Consider the following 27,742-nt stretch of genomic DNA (forward strand, 5'->3'; position numbering starts at 1 on the left):
TTTTGTGCAGTGTTTTTCTCCAGATAGATGGCGATATGTGCATTTGGTTTTTACATTTGGCACTTTACTACTTCCTCTAATGGAAAAGCCATGTTTTCTGTCCCTGGGTCTCCTGCATACTACAACACCACACAGCATTCATGCTAGGGATCTCTCTGCACCAGGCTGCTGTGCAGAAACACTCTGAGACATGGTGAATCCTCTGTGGTGGTGTTCATCCATGTTCAGACCTGTGCTTGGCGTAGCGAGTGTGAACAAACAACAGCAGCAACAGCCCAGCAGAGCTGTCCATGGTGCTGAAACCACGGCTCTCTCCTCTACTCCTGGGACTGCTGCTACAGGAGCTGATTAGCCACCAGAATAATCTTACCGTTGCTTTTAGACAAGGGGAAATATGAAACCTCAGTTGTTAACATTTTCTACATTTTCTAGCCTTCTTCTAAAGCAAGGTAATTCAGTCCTATTTAATTACATTTTCCCGTCTTTTCATTTTAGAAGTGCAAATAGTTTCGTCGCTTTTATTACATGAACCAATCACAGTAATTTTCTTTAAGTTTGCTTCATTTGACATTTCAAGATTAATGAGCAGAAGATTGTGAGGGCTTTGTAAAAGGTCACCACTTGTATATAAAGACTTGTGCTAAAATTAAGATTATATACCTTCAGCTATTCTTAAATCGTGCTTCGTAAAGAAAAGATCTGAACTGCAGCAATGTGACATCCCACATTACTTTGGTTTTCACTGGTCAAAAAGTGATTACAGATATTATATAGTCAAACAAGAGTGTCTGGGTGTATATGCAAAGCCTTGTGTTCATGTACATGTGAGCCATCTTGTGACTGTTGTCATCACATAGGCTGATTTTGACAGCACATCTTTCTCTGATGCTGTTAAATGCAGGTTTAGTTTTAAATGTGTGAACAAAAGTTGATTGGGAAGGATCTGCTATTTTTAATCTAATGGTGAAGAGGTTATAATGTTATATTTGGGGGAAAAAAATGCTTAGGAAGGTGAAATAAATCAAAAAGGAAAAAGAGAGAGAGGAAGAGTGAAAGGAGCGCTGGGAAATCTCCCACCCGATCTCGCATGCTCCTCGGCTTCCTTTTTCCTTTCACTCACCTCACTGACTTTTAATCGCTGGAGCCAATTTGCTGGGAGAGAAACGCCACGCTGGCAAGAAATGAAACCACCTCAACTCCTTGACACACACCTACCCCACAGCACCGTCCTTCTCCTCCTTTCCATCCACTCATCTATTCTCCTCTCTTCAGTCTCTCAGGACATCAAAGGCCTGGAAGAGAAACACGGAGACTCTCTCGGTCGCCCTTTGCTTTTCCATCTCTCATTTTGTACTGCACCCTCACTCCCCCCTCCTCTCAATTCCAGGTTTCTGCCTTTTGCCAACTGTGATACTGAGGGGAGGGTGGGAAGATAAACCATCATAGCAGTAGCAAAACTAGCTTGTAACCTCCATTGTGGGGACATTTTAGGTAAAGGCTCTCTATGGCTCTACTGTGAGAACATTGATTATCATACATTAAATTACAGTTTACACCTTAGACAGGCTGGTCTCGCGTTTGCTTTCAAAGCTACCACACATCTAACAGTACCAGCTGTTCTGTTAAAAAATGTAAATTTGCCTTACTAGAGAAAGTTACACACGTTGTCAGGTTAATATGTGCGTTAAGATTAATGGTTTGCTGTTATCTTTAAGAATTTACCCAACTTTGAATGATGTTAGACATCTGTGATAACCTGACGCATCAGGAGTTCATAAAGAGTTATATGGTTCACAACATGGAATCTAAAAAAAACAACAAAAAAGTATATTCAATGTGACAGGACAGTTGTGTGTTGGACAGCATAGTCAACAGGTGAGATCAGTAGCGGGCAGAGCAGAGTTATAACCAGCTGAGAGCCAGCGGTCTACTGTCTTCACTTTGACAACTTAATCACAGTTTTATAGCTTGTCTCCAGAACTTGTGGAAAAGGAGGTAAAAAAAATGTTTTAATGAATTTCATTGTGGATCGAGAGTTATACAAAGATAAAAGATAATTAAGCAAATCAGTAACATCCACACGTTGTTATCACACACTCCAGCTGTGTGCAGAGAACCCAATATCATCAGGATCACGTTTTCTGACTTATTCCTTCAAAATCTGGCATTCAAATTGTTCTTTAGTAAAGGTATAGATGTGCTAGCATCAGAGCTTTATCATCCAAATGGCCCAGGCCAGAAGCATCTGTGTTATTAGATCAGAATTATTGATAATCCAATTACTGCTGGAGCTTATTTACCCTATATGGTCCTGGGTAGTTTCATCTCTAATCTTATGTCATTCTTTTTTATTTAATATATATTTTACATAAATATTGTACATAGTAAAATAATGAGTAAATATGGTTTAAGAATAAATCACAGTAAAAAAGTAGCAACAAAGTAACAGATATTTAAATACATTCTTAATATATTTGTACTTCTAGTACTGAGTAAATATTACCTAGTTACATTCTACCGGTGGTTTTTCATATTAAGTCCCCCTGATCACACGTTTTGACACACAGTGAATCAAAGCAGAACTGTGGAGTAGGAGAAGAAAAGAGGCTTCAGGCAATGAGCGGTGAATCAATGAGCTGTGTATATCTTTATGAATAAATGAAAATTGCTATTATGACAGTCAATCATGGTTCTGCGCTCACAGAATAAATCAATAAAACTAGGCCTACTTTGAAATAATTGAAGGCTACTGCATTGACGAAATGACTGAATCGTATTTTTGTATTCCTGTATTGGCTCAGTCAATCACTTCACATCGCTGTTTTTAATATGATTCTAAAAAAGATATTGTAAGTCTCTTAATGTCATAATGAAGCAACACATATTTTTCTGGTGGAGCTTTTTAGTCTTTATTGATACAGGAAAGCTGGGAATGAGAGACCTGGGCAAGGGGGGCTAGCAGATTTGAACCTGGGCCTCTGCAATCGCCTTGTGGCAAATGGGTCACCTGTTCAACAGGTCAGGCTATACCAGTGCCCATTTATGTTAACAATAGGTTGTATATTACCTGAATGGATTTCATGTCCTCACAAAGGAAGTTTGCAACCAGCATTTGCTCTTCTTTGTCATGTATTTTGGATTAGTGCTATAAACATCAAGAGATCTGATTATAAGAAGAGAATGCACTTGGATGCATATGGGATATGCAGTTCTCTTTATATGGCTGTTTGCGATCACTTGCAATAAAACCACTCGACTGACATGGCATGTCTTGGAAAAGACATTATTATCTATTCAATACGCCATATACACTCATGTGAGAAAATGAGAGAACCATTTCTCAGAGAGAAGGAAACAGGAAATGCAGGCAGAAACTATAAAAACAAAAAAAAGGAGTCCAGAGAATAGGATTGTTTGCTCGATGCTTTCAAAAAACGTAATAAGTACAGTGGCAGAGGCAGTGTCAGGGGTTTGAGATTGTAAATAATTCAGTGACTTACAGAACAGACACACACACACTCACTGCATTACTCAAGCTGTCTTCCTCATATATACACAGACACACTTCCTGAGACCTTCACTTTGTCCCTTTGCTCGCCTGTGCATGTATAAGCAAAGTATGTGGATTCATTTTAGTATAATCTCTTTGAGGAAGGTCAGCCACGTTACTATTTCATTCATTTTGTTTGTGTATTTACTTTGTGGGCACACATTGGAGAAGAGAGGCAAGATGATGGGCAAAATGAATTCCAGGACAAAGAAATGCCACACCTGTATCCTGTAACTACTGCACAATGCAGAGGAAAAGACACTTTCCCCACATTTTCTATCTCGTTTATACTCCAGTGAACTGGCAGCTTGCAAAGGTCCTGATGCATATTCAAACGCTCACTACAGGCTGATCCACCCCAAAAGCTATCACTGTGCAAAGCTTAGCGATGATACCTGATTACCTCTATGTTTGTTATTATCATCCCAGCATTTAATTGCATTTTCAAAAGCCCGGTGGGAGGAGGTTGCACCATTTTACTGCTGTACTGTAATGGGTATACAGTTATTCTGTCTTTGGCATGAAAACACCATTACCTCCCTGAAGGCTTCTACTGACATTTAACGTGGAAGTGTTCGCTGGGAGGTGGGGTTGGAGGAGTGGGTGGAAATAAAGATGTTAAAGGAAGGCACTGATGCGGGGGGGTTGCTAATGGCTGCTGTAGAATGTGGATATTCATGGAAACGCACGCCAAATGTCACATGTGAACTGCATGGCAGACTAAGAATTTAATGTCAGGGGGCGACAGACAGACAGCTGCTGGGCAATTTCCTCATCATTAGCAAGGTACCAGTGATCTGGGGAGGTGCTGGTGACCTCGGCTGGCACACTGGAGGTGGAAACCGACTATAGATACTGTGTTTGCACAGATTACATATTTTTGGATACCATCTCAAAGTAATGGTGGCAACTAGGCTGCTGATTAGAAATCATGTTTTTATACTATGAATACCGTCTACAGGGCTTTGATTCTGCACACCCATACGCGTTCTCGTGCACACAATGTAGCAGATGTCATCAAGCTTTTATTGGCCTCTTGTGCCAACCAAGTGCACACCTGCACTATCGCTGACCCACAAGAAAGGCATATAATATGCGTGGTCCTGGGGTAGCAGTTTTCCTCATAGTCGATTGTGTAATATGCAGGCTTTTCCCACAACAACTTAGCACCCATAAAACTAGCCCTGCTCTAGTAGGTCATAGCAAGCAAAAGTAGTTAAAGCTGTGTAGACCGGCGGCCGGTTTCACTGACCCTGCTGCGGCTCCTCTGTCACCAAAATGACAATAATAGACAATATTAGAAATTGCTAGCGGGGTTGATACCATCACGATGTATTACCACATATAATAGCTTAGAGTCACTCTACTTGCACATTTGGAGTGGAAACTACATTAAAAAAAATGTTTCCCAGAGCAGAGCAGCATGCCTCTGCATCTCCAGCGCCTCCACCGACAGGTTCCCACACTCACTGGATTATAAAATAGGACGCCAGTGAAAGTAATTTATGCAATTACCTGTCCTTTGAAATATATTTGGTAAAGCAAATTAGTCATTTACAAATGTTTTTAGACTTACTTTGGGGGGAAATGTGTTGTATAAATGACAGTTTTTCTCTATTTGCTTCAGGAAATCTATTTATTATTTTTTAAATGAACAAGCAAAATCAGTTGCCAACACAGCAGGGGCAACACTTAGCATGATTTTCACTGTGAACACTAAACAGCATTCTGATTTGCATGCTAACAGCACTTTTGGACTTCACTCCACCCATCTCCTCCTGTTGCCTTCTATCTAAAATGCCAGTATTGGTCGGGGGCTCTGCAGCAATCTCAGCATCCCTTATGGTCTCATGTTCCCTCCTGGCATGACACAGATGGAAAACGCTGTGCCCCACTGGTGCCATTTTGTTTGGTGGGGTTTCACTATGATTCTGAAGCCTGTGGGTGTTGGCAGACCACAGAGGCCTCTCCTGACATAGAGTTGTATTATCTCGGCAGGATTATAAGTTAGCACGGAGAAGTTGGGAGGAAAAGGCACGTGTGATATTATAATCTATAATGGCTTTTTGCTGGTATGTGCAGCAGAATTCAGATGATATTATAATTTAGATAGCTGATTATTATTATTATTATTATTATTGTTATCTATCTGATACCAGGCTCTCTCTTTTGCCTGTTTACTGGTAAATCCGACCACCACTTCTATTCCCTGCTTCTCTCCCCCTCAACATTGAGTATGTATTAATAGCGTGTCACCACAGCAGCAAACACTTATCTGCAGCCTTTGCATCCTGAAGGATACACTCCATCCCTTCCTCCCTTGATTTTACCTCCCTCTCCCACTGTCCCAGCTTCATACCAGTATGTTACTAAGCAGGGCGCACACAGCCAGACAGTTTGTTTGCAATCTGATAAGAAGGACGGACCAGAGGGAGAGGGAGAGAGGCAATCGGTGGGAGGGAGAGAGAGAGAGAGGCATTCTGGAAATATCAGCAAATTGGATTTAGCAGGAGAAAATAGCAGGTATCTGATAGCACGCAGACTTGATTCTATTAACGCAGGCGGAGGGAGGAAAGCAGGTGTCGCGTGCGAATGTGTGGTTTTTGCATGATTGCATGTGCGATGGTGTTTTTAATTAAGGGGGTCCAACATGGAATAGTTTCCCCCTCCACGCTGTCTGTGACAGAAGATGTGTTTGAAAGCTGGCATTCTCTCCGACTCTCGTCCCTACCCCTCCTCTCTTCCCACCCCGCACTCTCAACCTCCCCAAACTCTCAGTTCGCTCGCCTCGCGTCTTTTTACAAACACACACAAATGTGTCAACACTAAACCGCAACCACCCAGCTTCCCCAGCTTTGTCAACACCCCCAACAAGGCTGTCCTCTCCCTTGAAAGGAGGCCAAAACGCTCAACAAAGCAGTTTTTGCTCGTTGTGTTTGATGTGGAAATTTTTAAGATAGCTGCTAATAAACAATGAAGTATAACATCCACTGGCTGCCAAATTTCCTCTTGGAGAACTGCCCCTCTCTTCTCCCCCCATTACCTTGCTCCATCTGCGAACCGTTTCAACCAATCAGTGAGAAAATGAGAAGCGTTCAACAGCCTCGAGAACAAAGACACACACACACACTGTCCACACCACCACTTCCTAGCCTTTTTCTGTCTTTTTCTCTCCTGCCTTCCTTTCAGTATCTTCCTTGGTGACCTAGATAGGGAAAAGCGAAGAGATGGAAAAAAAACACGACTTCAGCAGAATCAAAATGCCTTTTAACGGTCTTGCAGACTAGCCTTTTGTTATGTAGCTCGATAGGCACTTGCATATTCTTCTCCTTCCAGATGGCAGTATTTATAGCAGGCCTTGCTGTTGTTTCCAAACACTTCTAGTTCTTTTTTCCCTTTTTCTTTTCTTTTTGCCTTCTTCTAAATAAAGGAATGTCTCACTTCAGAATTCAAGGTTTTATGTATGTTTGCACAAAAACTGGGACAGAGTCGTACCTCACTGCATCTCACATTCACTGTGATTGCACCCGGAAAGCGTCTTTTTTGACATCACAGTGAGATAATGTTTATGCATCACCACATGCTGACTGTATGTTTCGATCCAATCTGAAATGTGGAGAAACACTAAAAGAAATATGGCTGTGCCCTGCTTATACTTACATTGTTTCACCATTGCCAAAATAGGGCAGACCCTGGGTATCAAATATATGCACAGGGGCCGTATGCCATGAAAACATGGTAGATATGTTCCATGTCCCGAGTTTTAGTCTAATTTTTAAGGAAATTTTAGGATGTGCGAATTTTCACATTACATCTTGTGAATCTGGATTCTACTTCCTGCTCTTGATCTTTGCCTTGGATTTCTCTTTTGTCCTGGATGAATGACTTTGTCTAAAGGACGGCATTTATTACATCCTCTATAGAAAAGCCGTGGCTAAGTATGATAAATGAGTGATGAATTTATCAGCGCATGATTAATGTACAATCGCGTTGAGGTGCATTTGAACTAACCAGCTCCTCTCTTTCTCCTTCTCTCTCCCTCTCTTTATGCTCTCCTCCTCCCACCGATGCCTTGAAAACAACCAAATAGGTAAGTGACAGAATCCCTCTTTGAACACTAAAATGCCAAATTGAGTTATTCGGTTCATTTTCTGTGCTAGAAAGAGCTGGGTCTGTGAGATGCCAAGCTAAGGTGGCAGGTGAAGAATAAAAGCAGAATAGGCTGTAAGGATTCTTCAGTAGTGAGGCATTGCCACTGCCTGATGACTTTTAATAGAATTCCTCCCCTTCTCAATGAGAAAAGGGCGTGCACATTATACCTGTGCACCTGTGTGAAAAGTGTTGGTCAAATAGATCTATCATTTAAAAAAAGAATTATTCTAACTGCCTTCCTGGCCAGTTTCTCCCATAAAAACTCTGGCACTGATTCAGGCACAGTCTGCTGCATGCTTTTAATTACATATTTAGCTCAAATGGGGGAAGCCTTTACTGTAAGGTTTTTTTTTTAAGGGAGTTCTCTTGCGGCTTTGAATTTATCATTAAATTTTAAAAGGCATCAGATTGCAGTGGATGCTAGTTCCGTCTAACGCGGAGTCGCTTTCTACACGTTTCTCTATTTTAGCAGTGAGAGGACACTGAAATATTTATACATATGGTGATTATAAAAGGGGAGAAACTGTCGTCTTTTTTTAGAGGTAAATTACTTACTATATGTGCAAATGAGGGCAGCTTACACCACCATCTCAGTGCTGTTGATGGGCTAATTTATATCAAACCAGATGGAGCAAATGCGGCGTGTTCTTCCACTTCTCTCTCTCAGTGCTGGTTCCTTTTAACAAAGTATCATTGGGGTGCTCATTAGCACCCACAGCAGACTGCATTAGAGGTAGCACATGACACTTTCCTCCTCACTAACTTCATTTTGTCCTACCCTTGTGTTCTCCTGACATTTCCATGTGCATTTTGCCGCAACCCTACATTTTTTTCCCCCCCTCACCAGCACAAAGGTAAATTGCATCTATGCTGTTTTGGCTTCATTCCACCCTTCTGTCTTTCCATTATGCTTTTTCACTCTCCATCTCCTTTTGTCCTTTATGTAATAATGAAAACCATCATATCTGTCTTTTTTTTTTTTACATTACTTGTGGCTGCTCAATATAGAACACCAGGCTTGTCGTGCGCTGTTATTAAGATCACCTTATAAGGCAGGAAGAGAGAGCGAGATGGTGCGTATGCATTGCCTCACATGAGCTCGTGTGTTTCAATTTAATTTTCTCATCTGATGTTGTCAAACAGCTGTATTTGGAATACATGAGCCTGTTTAAATTCATGAGGTCAGATGGAGCGCACTCTGTAATTCGAATCATTTGCATACTTTCTTGAGAATGCCCTCCTAGCTCATTGGTGACAACAATGTGAGCAGTGAGTGTGGGTTACACACACACACACACTTCGCTGCAAGAAAATTAGGAGTAAGGTTTGTATAAGTAATCAGAAAGGCACATAAACACCTAAACCTTTTTTTTTTGTAAGCCCAAATTGTCCTTGGAATTCACAACAGTCTTATTTCTAAGAACTGACATTTTCTTTCTTTTCCTAAAAACTTTACTCCAATACTAATAATTCAGACTGTTAATTTGTTTTAATCAGGATAAATATGGAGTGTGATTTCTTAAGCGTTTATGACTTATTATGCAGTGTCAGTGATCTATCAGGTGGTAAATATGAAGCTATCTTAAATTAATTTACAAAGTGTGGATAAAAAAAAAATCTTCAAAACGTGAAATGCATGAAACCAGACACATCATATGGTGACTTATTATTAGAGCTGAGAACGACGGGTAACAAGAGCTGTGGTACTTTGCCAAAAGAAGACAAAAAAAAAAAAGATTTTTCAAGGAGAAGCGGTAAGATGAAACAATTTTTTTTCTAAGTGTAGAGATACTTGAACAAAAAGAGAATCCATATAAATCCATACAGACATGCTTCTTTCAGCACCGACTGCGAGAGCGCAATCAAGGCATGCAGTTATGATTACTCTTCTGCATTTAGCCAGGAGGCTCTCACCAGTGCCAGGAGAAAGGAAAGAGCGGAGCCATCATAACAGTAAAGAGAGTAAAGAGAAAAAATGTTATTGTGTTATTTTGTCTCTTAAAACCACCAAGCTTCCTGTGTTTAGTCCAAGGTGTTGCACTGCTGCTCTTTCCAAATAATGCTACATGTGTGAATGACAGATAGAATTGCTCGAGTCAGCGTCAAACAAGCCCCGTTCAACAAAGCTGAAGATCTGCATGATTGAAGCTAGCACACGTTCAGCAGTACGGTTATGGCTGAGTTATGTTTGCTTTCTTGTTTTGTAAGATGACCAACATTTATCAAACAGCATGCCCTGGTTAAAAAGAACAGCAAGTCTCCTTTTTCCTTGAGAGACATCTCAATATAAACTGTTGAATGCCATCGGGGGGGATTTTGTCATTATTCAGGAAAAAGCATCTTCTGAATAAGTACTGATGCCACATCAGGAAGCGTGTAGTCATATGACTTTCATATTCTATATTTTTTGAAATAACAAGAGTCTTAAAGTGAAATAGAAAGGTTTCATTATGGGTTTGCCCTTAATAAATGCATATGTGTCATAAATATGCAAGAAGACAAGAAATCAGGGAGGAGGTAAATATTTTTTCATAAAAAATTTCAAAAGCACTAACATAGCATGATTCAGTAGCAAAAGTAGTCATGCATTTAAAAACCAATAACACTGCTTTCCCCATAAAGTTTCAGTCAGGGTTTAATTATGCTGCAGCATCTGTAATATTACATTCACCTTGAGCATATCTGAAAACCAGCTTTTTCTCAAATTTGGTAAAATGAGCTGTGAAGATTTATTCTCCCAGACAAAGCCATCCGTCATTAGTAGTGCTTCGTTGTTGCCTTATGAAGATATCTGTCACTGGAAACGGCTCCATTCAGAATACGGCTCTTTAATGATTAACCATGCATAGCCTATTACAGACATTGTAGGTGACAGTGAAATCCAAGTGCTTTGTTTTGATCCTCTGCCAGATTGGATTTGTCAGTATGACTGACAGTCAGAAGGAACCTTCAGGCAAATACTTACTTTGTTCAGCATTGAAAAAGTCTTGCAAAGTAAATACGTAAGAATGACAGCAACTTACTGTTTTCCCTTCCTCTTCAGCACATTGTTTCCCTGTAAAGCAAGCAACCTTCGAGACGGCCCATATTCGCTGAGGACATGTTCTTTAACCCTGTTAGCTCCGATTATTCCAGCCTGTAGACTTATACAGAGTTTCTTACATTTTAGTTTGGAGAATTTTCTTCTTTTTCAGTTCAACAAAGTTTCAGTTGACAAAGTTAACTTCTTTGAGACTTTTTGTTTTCTTTCCAGTACATTTGAATATAAATTAGGACGAAAAAATGTTAGTTGTATGACTAAAGGAAGTCAAATGAATGCAGAAAAGAGCAAAGAGGCAGGAGGAAGTACAGGGAGTCGCAGAGAGCAGATGAGTTAACAATGTGCGAACAGAGGTTCGGTGCTGCAGGGAGTGGAGCCGGTGGTTTCAGTGATGCTTTAAATGACCCTGCTATCTCTCTTGCATTAAACACACTGCCCTGCAATCTGCACTAAGCCTCAAGCCTCACCCTGTGCAATCCGCTTACCCTGAATAGCTCTAAATTAACAGTTGGCTTTTTCACTTTATGCCTCTAAAGGGCCAGAGGCGAGGGGAGACGTTTTTGATTTTTTTTATCCAGAGGTAAAGACTTAATACAGCCTGCGGAAAAAAGTGGTTTTAATTAACTCACCTTAAGGGTGGTCCAGATCCTTGAACCTTTGATTAATTAGATAGGATGGTTTTGGATGATGCCTGCCTGCGGGTGGCCCTCAATACTTTGCTCTTTCTTTAAGGACTTTGGTGTGACACCAGTGAATTATGCCCTCCTCCGACCAAAATATTGTTAGTATCTGACGGGGAAGGTGAGGAGGTTCATATCAGATGTCTTGTGTAGTCTGATTTTTTCCTTTATCAATGTTGTTAGTTCTGACACCTTATAGAACAAAACAGTTAAATAATCTTTCTTTGAATATTTCTCTGTATTTCTTACAAGCTAACTATTAAATATCACAAAAAATAGGACTGATGGCTGTTAACAAAAGTCTTTAGTTTGATGTGTCTTGTGGCAATGCTACATTAAACATCCCATCTGTACAATTACAGGTATTTAATTTGGCGGTGCATCATTAGGACTTTGTTGTGCTGTGTGACACAGTCGAGCCTCCTCCGCCAATGACAATGACCTACATTAGCAGAGATTAGATGAGAGAACTGATTGGGAAGACGACATAGCAGAAAGGTAATTGGGTTTCATGGGCGTAAAAGCTCAAAAAGGGGATAAATGAAAGAGAACGAAACATAAAATTCAAAGGAGAACACGAAAAAGGAGAAAAGCTGCACAAGACAGTTTTTAAAGTACAAATAAGTCATCCTATCAACTTAAATTACCCCTCTTGAGACACCACGGCTTTCCTTTAATTACCCACTAAAATTCAGAAAAATTTCTTCATGCCAATAAGGGATTAATAAAAAGAAAAAAAACCCCGGAGAAACAGCACTAAATGAGTCCTCTATCCAAAGACACACCATTAGATCTTTTGCTTCTTTTGTCCCATTGGTGTACTTTAAAGTATAAAAGCATTGCAGTTCTGCTTCTTTAATAATGTAACTCACTTTATTATTCAAGTTCAGGCTGTTTTTAAGCAGCCTGCCCAATGCACCTTTTAAATTTTAATGTAGCCCCAAATATGAACCATCAGCACTGTCCAGAAGCCTCTGATGCATACGGATCTTGACCTTTGTTACTGCCACCCCTGCACCCAAACTGTCTTAAATTGATGATTTGTGTCCTATTTTTCGCTAGGTAAAAACAAACTGTTTTCAGAGTCCATGATGAGTATGCAAAAAGAAAATGTTTTCATCACATTTTTATTCCCCTATATTTCTCATTTCCTTTCCAATCATAGCTCTATGTGACCCTGGTCATTGGCAAACCATTGCAGATACAGTTAAAGAATATTTTGAAGTAGCAGAAAATGTGCTTGTTGATTTTATGCGCTGAAAGATAGATATATGAAAATATAGGGAGTAGTGTTTCTTCAAATCACAATCATCTTGGTCTACAGTAACTGAATGCACTGATGACACCCCTGCAAAAAGGGAAATTTGATTCAGACAAATTTGTGGGGCAAAGTGCACGAACATCCCATCAGACACAGATGTCTTTATAGGTCTTTTCAACCATTAACAAAACCCATTATCCAAATCTTAATCTAAACCTTTTATTTTCAAGCTTTCATGGTAGTTGGAGGATTTTGAAACTGTTAAAACACAGGTTGTGGAGAAGGGGAGAGTGGAGGATAATGGCTTCCCTTCAAAAAGGCAAGAAAGAAAAGGCAGTTTGTTAAAGCTGATCCCCAAATGTCAAAAACAGGCACAAGAATACAGAGACATGAACAGAACAGGTACAGCAACAGATTTATGTTACTTTGCCAGATCTGGTAACGTAACATAAATCTGTTGTTACAGTTGGTAGATATTTAACTTAGCTTAGTTTTAAAGGTGTAGTCAGTAATTTTTTGAATTTACTTAATAGAAAAAGCATATTGTACTTATAAACATACAGAGATTAGTGTGTAATTACATATTCTAATAAAATGAAGAATTCCCATAAACTTAGAATTAATCCACTAAAAATATGTTGGACTGGGCGTTGGGATGTGGAAGCCACAATGTGGCTGAACTTAATATAGAGGCTGAGAAGGTATCTCCTTTTCAGCTGCTGGCATTTTACATAGGTGACTAGAGACCAGCCACAGAGTAATATGGCAAAGGCGGCAGAGAAAGGAAATTGCAGCCATTTGCGAGTCATAGAGGGACACTTAAATTTCTGTACCTTCTGACTTAAGATCATATCTGTCATATCTGTATTTTATCATCTAACAGTGGGCTGACCTTCATCAAAGAAGGAAAAATGCGAAGGAAAGAGATGCAAACCATCACTGGCCTCTTAATCAAATCTTGATTAATCTGATGAGCTAGCTAAATAATAACAGTAGCTGGTTAAAAGCTAGCATTATCAAGCTAGCAGCTTGAGTGTCCTAAAATCACACTTTCTCTCTGGTAAACAGTTACATTTTCACATCATATGAGAGTTTTTCAGTGTCAGAGTATAACAAACTTACATCTATTTCAGATAGTTTCATGCCAGCTAACAGCAACTAAAATAGGCTAACAGTAGCTTACTGAAGCTAGCAGCAGCTTACAGAAGCTAACATCAGTCTGTAAGCCTGTTTGCAACAAATATAAAATATGAATATGTAAATATATTTAAATATACTTTTAAAGTACATTGTAGAAGTTAATGGTGAAGATCCTGTTGATTGTGGAGAAACACAGGTGGGTCTGTTGCATTAGCCAGACAAATGATCTGTTAGAAGATTAAACAACAGTAGCTATTTCAGTATCTCTTAAGTCAGTTGAACCTGTCAAAGAGATGTTGCTCTGCCTCAAACTGCTTGTAGAGCCAGAATTTGCTAAAATTATAGAATATTTTGTCTGTCCAGTGCCTGTAGAGAAGAATTAGAACCCACTCCCATCACAGGTACATGGGCTGTTTTACATGCTGTTTGCAGCCTGGTGAGACCAAGACAAGGGCAAACTCATGTAAACATATAGGATAACTGACAAACAACCAAAGCTGACACCTGTGGTTTAAAAGCACTGGAGAAATGTGCACCTTATAATGCATATAATGTTTAGCTTTTCCTTGTTAGCTCTGAGCATATGTGTTGCTTTTCGGATGTTGAGTGTTTGCATATTCATAGTGATAGTAGTTGTAAAGAAGAACCGTATGTTCGACACACAGTGGCTCCCATTTTTAAGAAGTGGCTTCTTCTTCATTCTAGACAACATGGCTTTAGGTTCAGCATCTGTGGCATTTCAAGTGAAAAGAGTAGCATCTGCACCTCCAACAAATGCCACTCACGTCTATATGCACAAGATGTTTTGCCAGATTAAAAATTGAACACCCCCTTAAAAAAATATAGAGACCCCTTGGGTACCATTGATTTCCTCACATAGCAGCCAACAGCTTGCCTCTTGTCAGAGCAAGCTTTTTAATCAGATGCATGCAGGAGTCTGTCTTTGTCAAATGAAAAGAGAATGAGGGGGCTGACTGGCGGGTTGTGGAGGGGGGGACAGTGAACAATTGGCATGAAATGAACTGTCGTCAAAGCCACTGCTTCGTTGAGCATAAAACAATCAGAAGGAGATGATTTATTGTCGCAGGAAGAACAAGGGCTCTACTGTGTGTGCGTATTGTATGTGTTCTAATGGAGTTGTGGCGCCTATCGAGGAGCATCTCAAAAATGCAAAGTCACAATAATGCCCCAAAAAGTGGTTGAAGCTTAGAAACTGAAACTTTCCCTGCGTTTTTTCCCTCTCTACCCCGTGCTGAATATATCCCATTTTTTGCTGCCATTAATTCTCTCTCAGTTATCACCATCTCCTCGTGCATGTCACTTCCTGATTCACAGTCTGTTTATGTGTCTCTGCTGCCCATCGCTCTCCTTCTCTGTCAGGATGCTTGACAGCCTCTCGCTTCCTTCTTCCTTCCCTCCTCGCATATTTCCCTGTCACCCCACTCATTCACTAAGCCTCTCCATTCCTTGAAATCAAACCAAGAGAGGTCCCTGTTCCTTTTCCCAGATGCAGGAGGAGGGAGAACGATGCAGCAGTGTAGGTTTGTGTGTGTGTGTGGGGGGGGGTCTTTGTAGTTAAATTGACTTGTGCCGTGTTCACCAAACGGATGAGCTGGGCAGGTCTCTGCCCGGGCTCAACAGTATGCATGACACTCTCATTTGTCATGCATTGGCCTGTACATCTACTCCTGCCAAAATGCTGTCCTGGCTCCCATCCCAACTCTCTCCTTATTCTCTCAGCACTTAGGCTTAGGGGGAAAACACAGGCACAAAATGGCTGCCACTGTCACTGCACTGTTCTCTCAGTGAGAGTGTGTATGCATTGTTTTGGAAAGAATACAATAATGCAAGTCTTAGAGTGCAGAATATAAAGATAATACATTTTGATGTCATCCTGAATGTCTTATTGGCAATTAGGGACTCGGAGAGATTCACCAGTCGTGCATCTATTTTTATCTTTGTTTGTTTAGTCCCATTCTAAGCTTGTTTGTTTTTCAGTGATTCCATTACTAAAACTATTAATTGGCACGTTCTGGCTCTCCAGTACCAAAGTTCCCCCCCTAAGGTGACAGTTTAGTAACCTACATTAGTGTGACATGACTTATTACTTTGGCCTTAATGATATTAATTCAGACATTAGTCACTTTGTCCTCAGAAACTGAGCTTTGGGACTTTTGATGACGGCTTGCACACAAATTTTGGTCTAGATTAGAAGCGTCATTGCATCATCCTCCATTTTCTCACCGGCAAAAACATCCCCATTTTGAAAAGGTCAGTGGTATGTTTTGTGTGCTCATCAGCGCAGGGTTGTCCCCGCTTTCATTCTTCTTCCACCCTTTTCTCTTTTTGTCCTCTCCCTTTCTCTCTCGCAGTAAATGTTGTGTGCTTGTTATTAAGGCCAATTTCCATCACTCCTTCTCCCCTCCTGTCACCAGCGCGCCTTCACTGGCAAAAGAATGGATTTTAATGGGCGGTGGTTGATTAGTGCAGAGCCGAGTAGTGTGGATGGCCGTGGAGAATTAGTCCTAAATAGGCAAAGAGCGAGATGGAGGAGAGGAAAAGGAGGAGGAATTACTTTTTAGCCATACATGTCCAAACTTTGTATGTAAAATGTGTAACGGTTATTTGTAATTATATGTGTCAAACATACAATGCTCGCAAATTAAAAACTTCTGGCTCACTCTGTTTGGGCATTTGTGATTTTCTGCTCTGTCATTAACAGTCGCTCATTCTGTCACCATCCCATTGTGCGTGTCACTCTCTGATTTCTTTCCTGTTTGTCGCCGAGCAGGAAGCGGCCCACTCCTCTGTCTTGATTTCTCCTCGAGTGTCAGTCACCGAGTGAATGATTCAAAAAGAACTCGTTTTCGCTTTTTCGCTTACATTTTCAACCAGAATTACTCGTAACTGCGGTTATCAGGTAGCGCTTTGGAGCATTGTGAAGTAGCTCTTCTAATTAAATTACTCTAATTAATTCACAAGTCCCCACAACAGGCTTACTTAGCAGAGGCCGTGCCTCCATTAACCTGAGTGAGTCTTACCAGCCTCGTTCCACCTACTGCAAGTGAGAGCATGTGAAACTAGTTATTAGGCAACAAAAGTGATCAAATATCATGCATTAAGCTGGAGATATTAGTACATTTTTATTGCAGATATACAGGCTTTTTCTTGTTACTGTATTCACTTTAATGTTGTTAATAATAGTCAAATGATCATGTTTAAATGTTGATGCAAAAAGACTCATTATCTGATGCAGTTGTTGTATTGCATGGGCAAAATCACGACTCAAGTGAATGTTTTGAAGGCTATGGGCCATTTTTTACAAGCAGTGAAAAAGCCTCAACGGTCTAATGATGAATCTTTTTCAACCATTTGATATTTTTAGGAGTTCTATTTTGGCTTTCAACCCACTCTGATCAAATTAGCTTTCCATCTCACCGTTTTTTCCCACCTACGGAACGATACATGACAGGAGTCTTGTCAGCGGCAGAAAGTCTTCTGGCTGTTGCTACAAACCGTATGGAAATGAAAGTGCGAGCTGTGATGCGTTTATTTAAGATCGCTCGCTCTCTCTCTCTCTCGCCCTGCCAAATCAAAAGTAGGTCACTGCAAAACTGCGGGCCACTGTAAATCGCTCCTTCCTAATGCTGCGACTCCCGATTCCCCAGTTTAATCTCGCATTTCTAAACATGAGGCTCACATTAACGATGAGCTAATGTTAATGTTGAAACATGTCAGCTCACATCCGCAGTTTTAATTAGAAAGATATGTTGCAAGAAACTGCCGTATCAGTGACCGTGACATCTAATATGACCATTTTCCCTTTACTCTACTGAACTGTCATGAATGGTTCTTCTTCAGTTTTGCCTGAAGATGAAGCTTCCAGTGGGTCTGGTTGCTTTGTGTAAAAGTGCTTAAATCTGTAGAGCTGCTAGCTTTATTATTTGCCTTTAGGTCAAGTGTTAAAGGGATGACTATAGGCTGGCATGGTTAAGCAAGAGAGAGTAACTTTTTGGAGCTGAGCCATAAATCTGTGCAAAGCAAATAAAGGATGCTTTCAGTCACTCTATTTGTCTGACAGCCACTACACCAGTTTACTCGGTGATCTCTCTGTGCAGCCCAGCAGTTGTCCACAGCTCCTCGAGGAAGAAGTGGGAGGGGGTTTCAGTAAGAGGCATGGCAACCAGTGTTTTGAAAAATGAAATTTAAATGAATTTGAGTTGATATGCCGTATGTAACTAATTGGAAGCCAGCAAACACAGTATGCTGCACTATTACCGTCTTGCAAGCCTCTGGCAAGATTCCTGAGAACTAGTCTGGTGAGAAGTATGGGCAGCCTGGCAGTGGTGTACAGCTGCTCTATTGATGTCTCATGTCAGTGTTGCGTCATCCTGGTGGAACACCAGCAGGTGAGTCTCCTGATTTGTTGTTGTTGTAGTTGTTGTTGTAGTCTGCCTCTCCAGCGGTTGCTCATAGACTGTACCCATATAGAAAAGAAATAGTAAAAACATATATGATTTACTCATGAAAGTGGCCACTTTCTCATTACTTTCATATATTTCTTTAGTAAGTATCCAAAACATACAAGTTTCCATCCATCCATTCACTTCCGCTTATCCTTTTTCAGGGTCGCGGGAGCCTATCCTAGCTGTCATAGGGCGAGAGGCAGGGTACACCCTGGACAGGTCGCCAGTCTGTCGCAGGGCTAACAGACAGGGACAGACAAACCATTCACACTCACATTCACTCGCACATTCACACCTAGTGGCAATTTGGATTAACCAATTAACCTATCCCCACAAGCTGCATGTCTTTGGACGGTGGGAGGAAGCCGGAGTACCCGGAGGGAACCCACGCAGACACGGGGAGAACATGCAAACTCCACACAGAAAGACCCCGACCTGATGGTGGAACTGAACTCAGGACCTTCTTGCTGTGCGGCAACAGTGCTAACCACCGTGCCACCGTGACACATTATATAATTTTTCAAGGGATCTTATATGTGTTTTCACTCTTGTATGCTTTTCATACAAGTTTCACACAAGACAGATACAAACTTTATAAGATTTATATATATCTTTTCCATATGGGTAAATTCAAAGACTTCATATCAGAGTCAACCATTCAATTAAGACGACATCTTGTAATGGACGCGGAAGAAGTGTTTCGCAGTAAAGCTGTGAGATAATATAAACGCTATATAAACGCAACCCTCAGCTCTCCTGATTACGCCTCCTTCAATTCTCTCATTAATGTTGAATCTGTTTCCCTCAATTTCTCTCTAGACCACAGCTTCTTTGTTTCATTTCCGCTTGCATGAGCAATTCACAAAAGCCATCCCATTCAATAACTCCTACTCACATTTGTGTATTATCATGTGTATCATATAATTAAACTTTTTTTCTCTTGTAATCACATGAATTCCAGTAATAAGCAAGTTTTATTTTTTTGCACCGTTATGTACATGTAAATGTAAACTAGTCCTCATCTTTAAGCTTTATTTTTGTTGTTTTGAAAGCTTGGATAAAAATTTATTATAGTGAGGAAAAACTGACAGCAACTGGAATCCTTTCCAGTTCAGTTTTATTCATAAAGCGATGAATCACAACAAGAGTCGCCTCAAGGTGCTTACATGGACAAGAGAAACCCCCCCAAAATCAGAGAACCCCCAATGAGCAAGCAATTGGGCACAGTGGGAAGAAAAACTCCCTTTTAAGAGGAAGAAACCTCCGGCAGAGCCAGGCTCAGGGACGGTCAGCCATCTGCCGTGAAAGGACATTAGGACATTTTACCAGAGAATAGCTCGTTCAGATGGATGTTAGTATAGCCGTATTGCTGCACTTTGAATCATAAAGGGAAAAAGAAATCTGTAATCTCAATAGTCATCCTCTCGATTGCAGGAACTTTTCAGACCTGAACAGAGAAAATCACAGATGCCCACAGTAATGGCGTCTCTTCACTGTCTCCCTGTTGGAGGATTAGTTTTAAGATTTCATTGATCAATATTTCAAGCGCAATTAGGTCTTGCCCTCGAGTTATTTCATGTACTTGTGAACCCACTCTGAGCCAGTGTGCAGCCTCAGATCTTTAACACAAGAGAGAACTCCAATTTGGCTCTAGATTGCGTGCCTGAGGACTGCATTGTATGCTCTTATTGTCCGTGTGTAAGCTTAGTATTTCAGACTATTTCACACAGATGCTGCAATCAGTCAACCTTCCCCGGTCAGAATAAAAAGCTGGACTTGCCTTGACTTGGCTGAGGTTATAAGAGGTCTTGTTCCCCTCTGCTGCTTTGCCTCTCCCTCTGTCCTGCTTCTCTTTTTCATGCTTCATCTCTTCTGTCCCTTCCTCCTAATTCCTCCCTCACATCCCATCCTTCCCCTTCTTACTCTCTAACCTTTTGCCATCCACCACTGTGTGCTAGTGTTGTTGGAGGCAAACGACAGAGTGGATTTTTAAAACGCTCACAGAGGGTGTCTCATTAGAAACAGCAAGGCATTTTCCACATTCATACCTGCCAGATGAGCCTACTGGCAGCGTGTGATCTGTGTCGACTTCTGCAGAGAGGTTGAGAGAAAAATGAGGCCAGAGATTGAGGGAGGTTAGGAAAGAGACAGCCAGCAAGGACAGAAGCAGCAGTTGAAGGTCAGGAGATAGAAGTAATTCTCTGCTTCCTTTTCACACTGTTTTTTTTTACCATCTTTTACTCTAACACTAGCTGTGTCCCAAAACGTCGGCTGCATCTCCGGAGGCCGCATTTGAAGGCCGATTACGTCACAGCCAGGCGATGAAGGCTGTCCCAATTTGTCGACTCCTTCAAATGCGGCCGACAAATGTGTCCTTCATTTCCCCGAATTTGAAGGATGGGTCGGGTGTGTCCTTCGTGGCCCAACATATCCCAGAATTTATAGCGCGGCCCAGCCAAATTTCAGCTGCCAACAGTGGCGGCCGCTACTAAGTTTTAAAATTACTCTTATTAATCTTTCAGGGCCACAAAATAATCTTTTAACATATTTTAAGGCGAGAAAGTACCTGTGTAAATTACAAATATCTGCTTGGTTTATCAAGACATCACATATTTGCAAAAGTGTGCCGACGTTTTCGGAGACGTCTGTTACCCACCAGCTTGATAGCAAGCCGGGGGGTTCAATGGTCACTCCAGTCGGCGAGAGCAGCGGACTCCCGGCTTCATCGTTTTCAGCAGACCCCCCGCTCTTTCGCTACTCGGGTTAAACATGATATAAGTCACTCGGATAACTTAAAAATGTAATTGTTTGCCTTTTTTCTGTGTTTTATTTGTTCCGGAGTAAATCAGTTTGGCTGAGATCAAAGTTATTAGATTAAATAAAACTTTATTAATCCATCGGGTGGGTTCCTCCGGGATTTTCACAAAGCTGAATAAACGTTAAACAGAAAACTGATTAAACAGAAGTGTGAGATGGTCGAGAATTTACGCCAGTGTCCTGTTATATTTTAGATAGCAAGGAGCTGACGGCCGAGTTTATTAAACTCCACCAACACAGCGGTGACGCAAATCTGAAGGCTAGACCGTCCCATTTCACAGCCTCGCACTTCCGACCTTCTCCGTCTTTGAAGGACCCGGCCCACGTAGACCGCGAAGGCCGGGTTCTCCGAAAGATGCAGCCGACGTTTTGGGACACAGCTAGCGTCAACCTCTATCCCCTCTTTCTGCTTTTTTCTGCTGCTAGCAACAGCGGGAGAGGAAATGGAGAGCAAAATGTCATCTTATTGCTCCATCTGCACCCACAGTACATCCCCGTGTCATGGCTGACACCAGCTATATTGTATGCTCAATGACTTAAGTGAGAGTCTGTGCTCTTATTTTACCTCTACTGTAGGGTCATCTAGATCATACGCATATGATGGACTCGATTTTAAAAGAGTGGTCTTAACAATACATATAACTCACTGCCGACCAAAGCAGGCACATTTCAGCATCAAGCATTGGAAGCTACATGTTTCCACATTTCTTACTGATTTTGTAATTTAGAGTAAAGAATGTAATTCGTATTGTAAGTTCAGAGTGAAAATGCTAGACCTCAGAGCATATCCTTGATGGAAATAAGGGAGTTCTACTGATAATTTCCAGTTAAGTCTAATATCATGAACCTGTGAACGCCACGTTTTGGTCAGGGAAAAGCGTCTTTCAATGAGTGCAAGGAAATTAAGAAAGCATTGCACGAGGTCAGCCTCCCAAGAAGAAGCAGCGAGATTTAACATTGCCACAGACGATGAATAGAAGTTTGGCAGCAGAACCTTTAGGTCAGTGAAACCAAAATAAATTTGTTTGGATCAGATGGTCTCCAGCATGTTTGAAGCGGACCTGGCCAGGACTGCCACAGTGACTACATATTGTGATCGTGAAACAAGGAGGTGGGAGTGCAATGCTATGGGGCTGCGTTTATATATAGAACTGTGAATCCAGTTGGATTTTTTCTGTTTCTTTGTCTAGCGCAGTAATCGAATGAGAGTTTTTGAAAGAAGGAAAACATGGACAAATATACCCTCTGACTTATAATCAATACAACACCTTTAGAACGTTTTAAAGTAGAACGTGGGAGAATGAATCCCTGGAGCAAAGAGCATGTACGCTATCATCCATACTCATGATGAATCTATCTTTAAAATAAAAGGAGCAGTAATTGCGTTTATGGGCTTTTATGCTGCAGTGTCTACTTAATAATGCCGAACTCTCTCAAGACCTTTATCTGGAGCATGTTTAAAGTTGGCTCAGGGTTCGAGAGGTTCACTCTCGTTACTTTGGATTTGTGTCGTGCTCTGTCTTCGCCCTTTCTGTGTCTTCTGACAATGGGATTAATTTATTTTGCACCATTTCTGTTACCTGTTACCAGTGTTGGGGAGTAACGGAATACATGTACCGCCGTTACGTATTTAAAATACAAAATATGAGTAACTGTATTCCGTTACAGTTACCGTTTAAAAAGGTGGTATTTAGAATACAGTTACTTTGTTGAAATAAATGGATTACATTACATTATTTTCTTGTTTCATATTGTGGCGGGTCAGGACTGTTTGGGTTTTGTTTGACAGCTACGTTCTGTTGTTCCAGGAGGCAGCGTTACGGTTGCCATAGTTACAGGGTGACGCTCTCTGTGACTGTGTTTCCTGGGTGAGAGAGGCCTTTTTTGTTGGTGTTGTTGTGCTAAGCTAATAGGCAGAATGCTACAGGTATAGCTCTAAAGAATGTAGCCTCATGGGCAGCGTAGTCCGTGCTGCAGGGAGAATGGACTGCCATACCCGTTATGTGTCTGTGAGCGAGGGAGGGAGAAAGGGGAGAGTGGAGTTGTCATCGAGCAGAAACGGGAGCTGGAAGCATGTAAATATAATAACAACCACTGCAGCCAAGAAGAGTGCCTGACAAGCCCAGTTGTAAGTAAGCTATTAAGACTCGACTGTACGCTGTGTTCGTGCTTTCCTCCGAAACAATAAGTTCCGTTGGAGCAGCCTTTCAATGCCTCTGTCTGAAACTTAGTACAAGCAAAGTAAAGCTATTTTTTCGGCTAGGAGCCCGACACGGAACCGGCGTATTAGCCAGGGGTCCCTTTACTACGGTTCGGAGCCGCGGACCTTCAGTAATCGTAATAAATCACACAGAAATCGTACATTCATGTAGCGTGTTAATATATTAAGTAATCCAAAGAATTCAGAATACGTTACTCTCATTGAGTAACGTAACGGAATACATTACGGGGGTGGCTGTAGCTCAGGAGGTAGAGCAGGTCACCTACTGATCGTGAAGGTTGGAGGTTCGATCCCAGGCTCCTCCAGTCTGCATGCCAAGTATCCTTGGGCAAGATACTAACCCCAAGTTGCTCTCCGATGCGTCCATCTCAGTATGAATGTGCGTGAATGTAGTTAGAAAAAGCACTAAGTATAGATAAAGTGCTTGTGAGAATGGGTGTGACTGGGTGAATGTGGCATGTTGTATAGAGCGCTTTGAGTACTCCGGGAGAGTAGAAAAGCGCTATATAAGAATCAGTCCATTTACCATTACAGAATACATTTTGGGGCATGTATTCTGTAATCTGTAGTGGAATACATTTTAAAAGTAACCATCCCAACACTGCCTGTTACTAAACATACTATCAAGCTATCATTAGTGCTTTTGTTTTGGTTCAGCTATCGTGGCTTCATTTTTCTGAAGGATTCCATAGTTGGAGGGAGAGGGAGTGTAATTATTCTATAAGCATCACATTGGGCAGTCAACGCTTGTGTTTTTATGATCAGGTTAACCATCCTCCTTCTTCTCGGGCTTTAGCTAAAAACAAATTAAAACAGAATTACACTGCCTGCTTGTGTACTCAGATTTTCCTGTACATTTTATCAGTAAGACACTGTCAGAGTTTTGTAAAAGCAGGACACAATTTGTGACTTACACGTCAAATCTTGTATAAACTCTGCACTTTCATGGTATGAAAGCTAGCGGGGTGCCAGTTAGCTGCATCCACTGAACCTTGGCAGGATTTCAAGGGGGGAAGGAGATGATGATGTCTGTCTCTGTATTCTCAGACTGTTGTACAAGAAGTGAGCGCATCTGTAAAAACTCTTTTAATCTGTTCACTGAGAGTGAGAGCAGAGAAAGTACTACAGGAGTTTTCTGTGTACAACCTTAACCGCACTTTTGGTTTTTTTAAACTGTCCTATGAGGAGGATAATTATAGTATAATTAGCACTAGCACGTCTTTTTACACATCCATTTAGCTAGACAAGTGGTTGTCATGTATTTTGGGGTGTTGCATTTGTGGTAATTCAGTCAAAGCTTGTCACATCACCACAGAAAACCTATCAAAAGACAGCAGGATGCAGAAGTTTACCCGCATGCATCTTAAGGGCTCAGGAAGGTTGTTGTGATCGCTGTAATCACCCGATCTTGTCCATGCTTTAGCAGGAAAGCTCTGCTAATTACAGAGAAAATGTTTGCTGTTTGTTTACGTGCGAGACCTGGCTGAAACAATATATTTCCTTGCCACTGCGAGGCCCCTCCAGACTGGCTGATGTGTTGACTCAAATCCAGAGCGAACTGCATTCGTTATTTGTCTAATTTTCCTCATTAGCCACAGTGTACACACTAAGTATGAACTCGGGAAATGAGTTTGGGTTGTTTGAGTTACTGGAGTTATTGTGGTGGCGGAGACGCCACTGGAGTGTGTGGACACTGGAACGGCTGCCTCGTTTAATCAAATCACATTTCAGTTAGCGTTTAGAGGCAGCTGTGCTGTTATCTGCTTGCACTTGTTAATAAGACAAGATGAAATGAGATGTGTGCTTTATTTGCCTTCGAGCATTCCTTTCAGCCATCTTGGTTGCAATTCACTTCTATAACCTGTCTCCCTTCACTTAGAGAGAGAGCAGGAACACTCCTTTGTTACTTCAAGGCACTTGAATGAGCACGCATTGAGAACAAATGTCTTTGCGCCAGAGAGGTAGCATTTGGTCTTTTTCAGCAGGGGGGAAAATAAATAAATATTTCCTCTTTTACAGAATTACACCATTGTGACATTTAAGACATTTAAATGGCTTTGTAACAGTCCCAGCCCGTGACACCAGTGCCCTAACGCACTCCAGAATAGCCTGGAGCTAAGCACTTGTGTCGGCGTCCCAAACCCCACCCAAACATTTTCTATCCTGTCATGAAAAAGCGGTGTCTTTGTGTACATCGGCACTATTTAGGTTCAAGCAGCCCTACTGGCTTCATGCAGAGGGAGCTGCATGTGAACGATGCAGTTTGAAGGTTAGACTGCCCTGAGCGTATCAGGAAAAGTCAACAAAATCGGGTTGAGTGAACCGTATAGACACATTTGTATGTAGATGAATCTGGCCAGGGCCTTTCAGTGTGGCGTCTGCATGTTCTCCCCTGTGTTTGCATGGGTTCTCTCCGGGTACTCCGGCTTCCTCCCACAGTCCAAAGATAACTGGAGATTCTAATTTGGGAATTTGTGTGTGAATGGTTGTCTGTCTCTCTGTGTTGTATGGGCTCAAAATGTGGTCATAAATATTTTGTACTTGTAAATCGGTTTTGTACTTGTAAATCAGGATTTGTATGTGTAAAAAAAATTTGTGTGTGCGTAAAAAAGATTTGTATGTGTAAAAAAAATTTGTGTGCATAAAAAAGATTTGTATGTGTAAAAAAGATTTGTGCGTGTGTAAAAAAGATTTGTGTGTGGACTTAGCCAAAAAAACCCTGCAAGTTACAAGTACAAATTTTGACCCTATTTTTCTTCCTTTCATCTGATTGGTCAATGTCATGTCAATCACAAATGTAACAATCCAACCAGAGAACAGATGGCTTTGGCTGTCGGAGGGGCGCTTTTTTGAACTGCAGGTCCTTGAAGGGTAATACAGGTTGAAGCTGGAGGATCTCTATATAAATATCCGATAGCAGCTAGGTACCCTAACTTTCAGTTGCTGTTGAAAGGATAAAGTTGTGGTATATCAGTGGTTAGAAATACCATTATTACTTTAGGATTAGTTTAACACAAAGTCAGGGCTGACCCGGGACCATTGCTGTGAGTCACAGTGCGCAGCATAAAAGTCCTTTCACATCTGACGCAGGATGTGCTGCTAATGCTAACTGCTAACTAAAAGCAAAGGATCCAGAATTTGTTGCTGGCTGCTGAGCTCTGTGGGTTTTTGCAGCAGCTCTACCTGTACTAGATGCACCTGCTCCTTGTCTTTTCTATCTCTGACTTTATGTCCTCTACAAGAGTTTGTTTTTTTTGCTAGTTCTTCAAATGTTCAATAAAAACATCTATGCTAATTCATAACGAAGAAAGCTTTGTAATGAAGACTGTCATTTCCAAAACACTGCCCACCCCCACCCCGCAGCGCTGTTGAAAAGGCTGTAGAAGTCCCTATATTAAACACGTCGACCTGTGACACAAAAATCACCAAACTCGGACGACCACAGACTGTTTTCCTTCGTGGTGATGAAGGAAAACGCTGGGTTGGCATGTAAAAGGGCATTTATTCCCTTCAAAGACCTGCAGTTCAAAAAAAGCCCCCCTCCGACAGCCAAACCCATCTGCTCTCTGATTGGATTGTTACATTTGTGATTGACATGACATTGACCAATCAGATGAAAGGAAGAAAAATAGGGTCAAAATTCGTACTTGTAACTTGCAGCGTTTTTTTTGGTCCACACACAAATCTTTTTTACTCACGCACAAATTTTTTTTACACATACAAATCTTTTTTACACACACACAAATTTTTTTTACACATACAAAACCGATTTACAAGTACAAAATATTTATGACCACATTTTGAGCCCATAGTGTTGGCCCTGAAAAAGACTTGCAACTTGTCCAAGGCGTACCCTGCCACTCATCCTATGGTAGCAGCGATAGGCTCCAGTCCCCCTGGAGCCTGATAATGATAAGCGGAGATGGATGGATGGATGAATTTGTGTAATTCAGCTAAAGCAATGAGCGACGACTATAAAAAAAATCTGTCACATAAAAACAGTGTTGCACACAAAGAGGCTTTTTGTTGGCGCACTTTGTTTGGTTTGTGCCACTTAATTTTTGCTGTTATCTTAAGTAGAGCTGGACGTTTACAAATGAAACGTTGCTGTCACGTCAATGGTTATGCTGGGTTTGAGCAGAAAAAATCCCCTTACATATGTTTGGGCAATACGGAGCCCCGCAGGGGACATGGGAGAAAAAAAACTTAGGAGATCTCGCAATCTCTCGCAAAAGTTTTGCGAGATCTCGCAAAACAAACTCGGGATCTCGCAAAACTTTTGCCAGATCTCGCAAAAGTTGAATTCCAACAATGGCGGCAGCTACTTAGTTGTAATATTACTCTTTCTGGATCACAAAATACACTTTTAAGATATTTTGAGCCGTGAATGTAGTTGTGTAAACTACGCTGTGTAA

At 41.2% G+C, this 27,742-nt stretch overlaps 1 protein-coding gene and 3 long non-coding RNA genes across 4 annotated transcripts in view; 3 read left to right on the top strand and 1 right to left on the bottom strand.

The window, feature by feature from the left end:
• The window catches only part of LOC146523312 (uncharacterized), a 29,644-nt gene extending 22,010 nt beyond the window's left edge, over positions 1 to 7,634 (top strand). The window contains exon 3 of the long non-coding RNA XR_014871247.1: positions 24 to 7,634. This is a non-coding gene — a long non-coding RNA (uncharacterized LOC146523312). The remainder of the gene's footprint in view (positions 1 to 23) is intronic.
• LOC146523310 (uncharacterized) overlaps positions 1 to 27,504 on the top strand; it is an 86,164-nt gene extending 58,660 nt beyond the window's left edge. The window contains exon 2 of the long non-coding RNA XR_014871245.1: positions 7,641 to 27,504. This is a non-coding gene — a long non-coding RNA (uncharacterized LOC146523310). The remainder of the gene's footprint in view (positions 1 to 7,640) is intronic.
• nrxn2b (neurexin 2b) overlaps positions 1 to 27,742 on the top strand; it is a 728,828-nt gene that overhangs the window by 563,934 nt on the left and 137,152 nt on the right.
• Positions 1 to 27,742, bottom strand: part of LOC146523309 (uncharacterized) — a 431,764-nt gene that overhangs the window by 87,093 nt on the left and 316,929 nt on the right. The window lies entirely within an intron of this gene.

This window comes from Neolamprologus multifasciatus, chromosome 3 (assembly GCF_963576455.1).
Source record: "Neolamprologus multifasciatus chromosome 3, fNeoMul1.2, whole genome shotgun sequence".
NCBI classification, from domain to species: Eukaryota; Metazoa; Chordata; class Actinopteri; order Cichliformes; family Cichlidae; genus Neolamprologus; species Neolamprologus multifasciatus.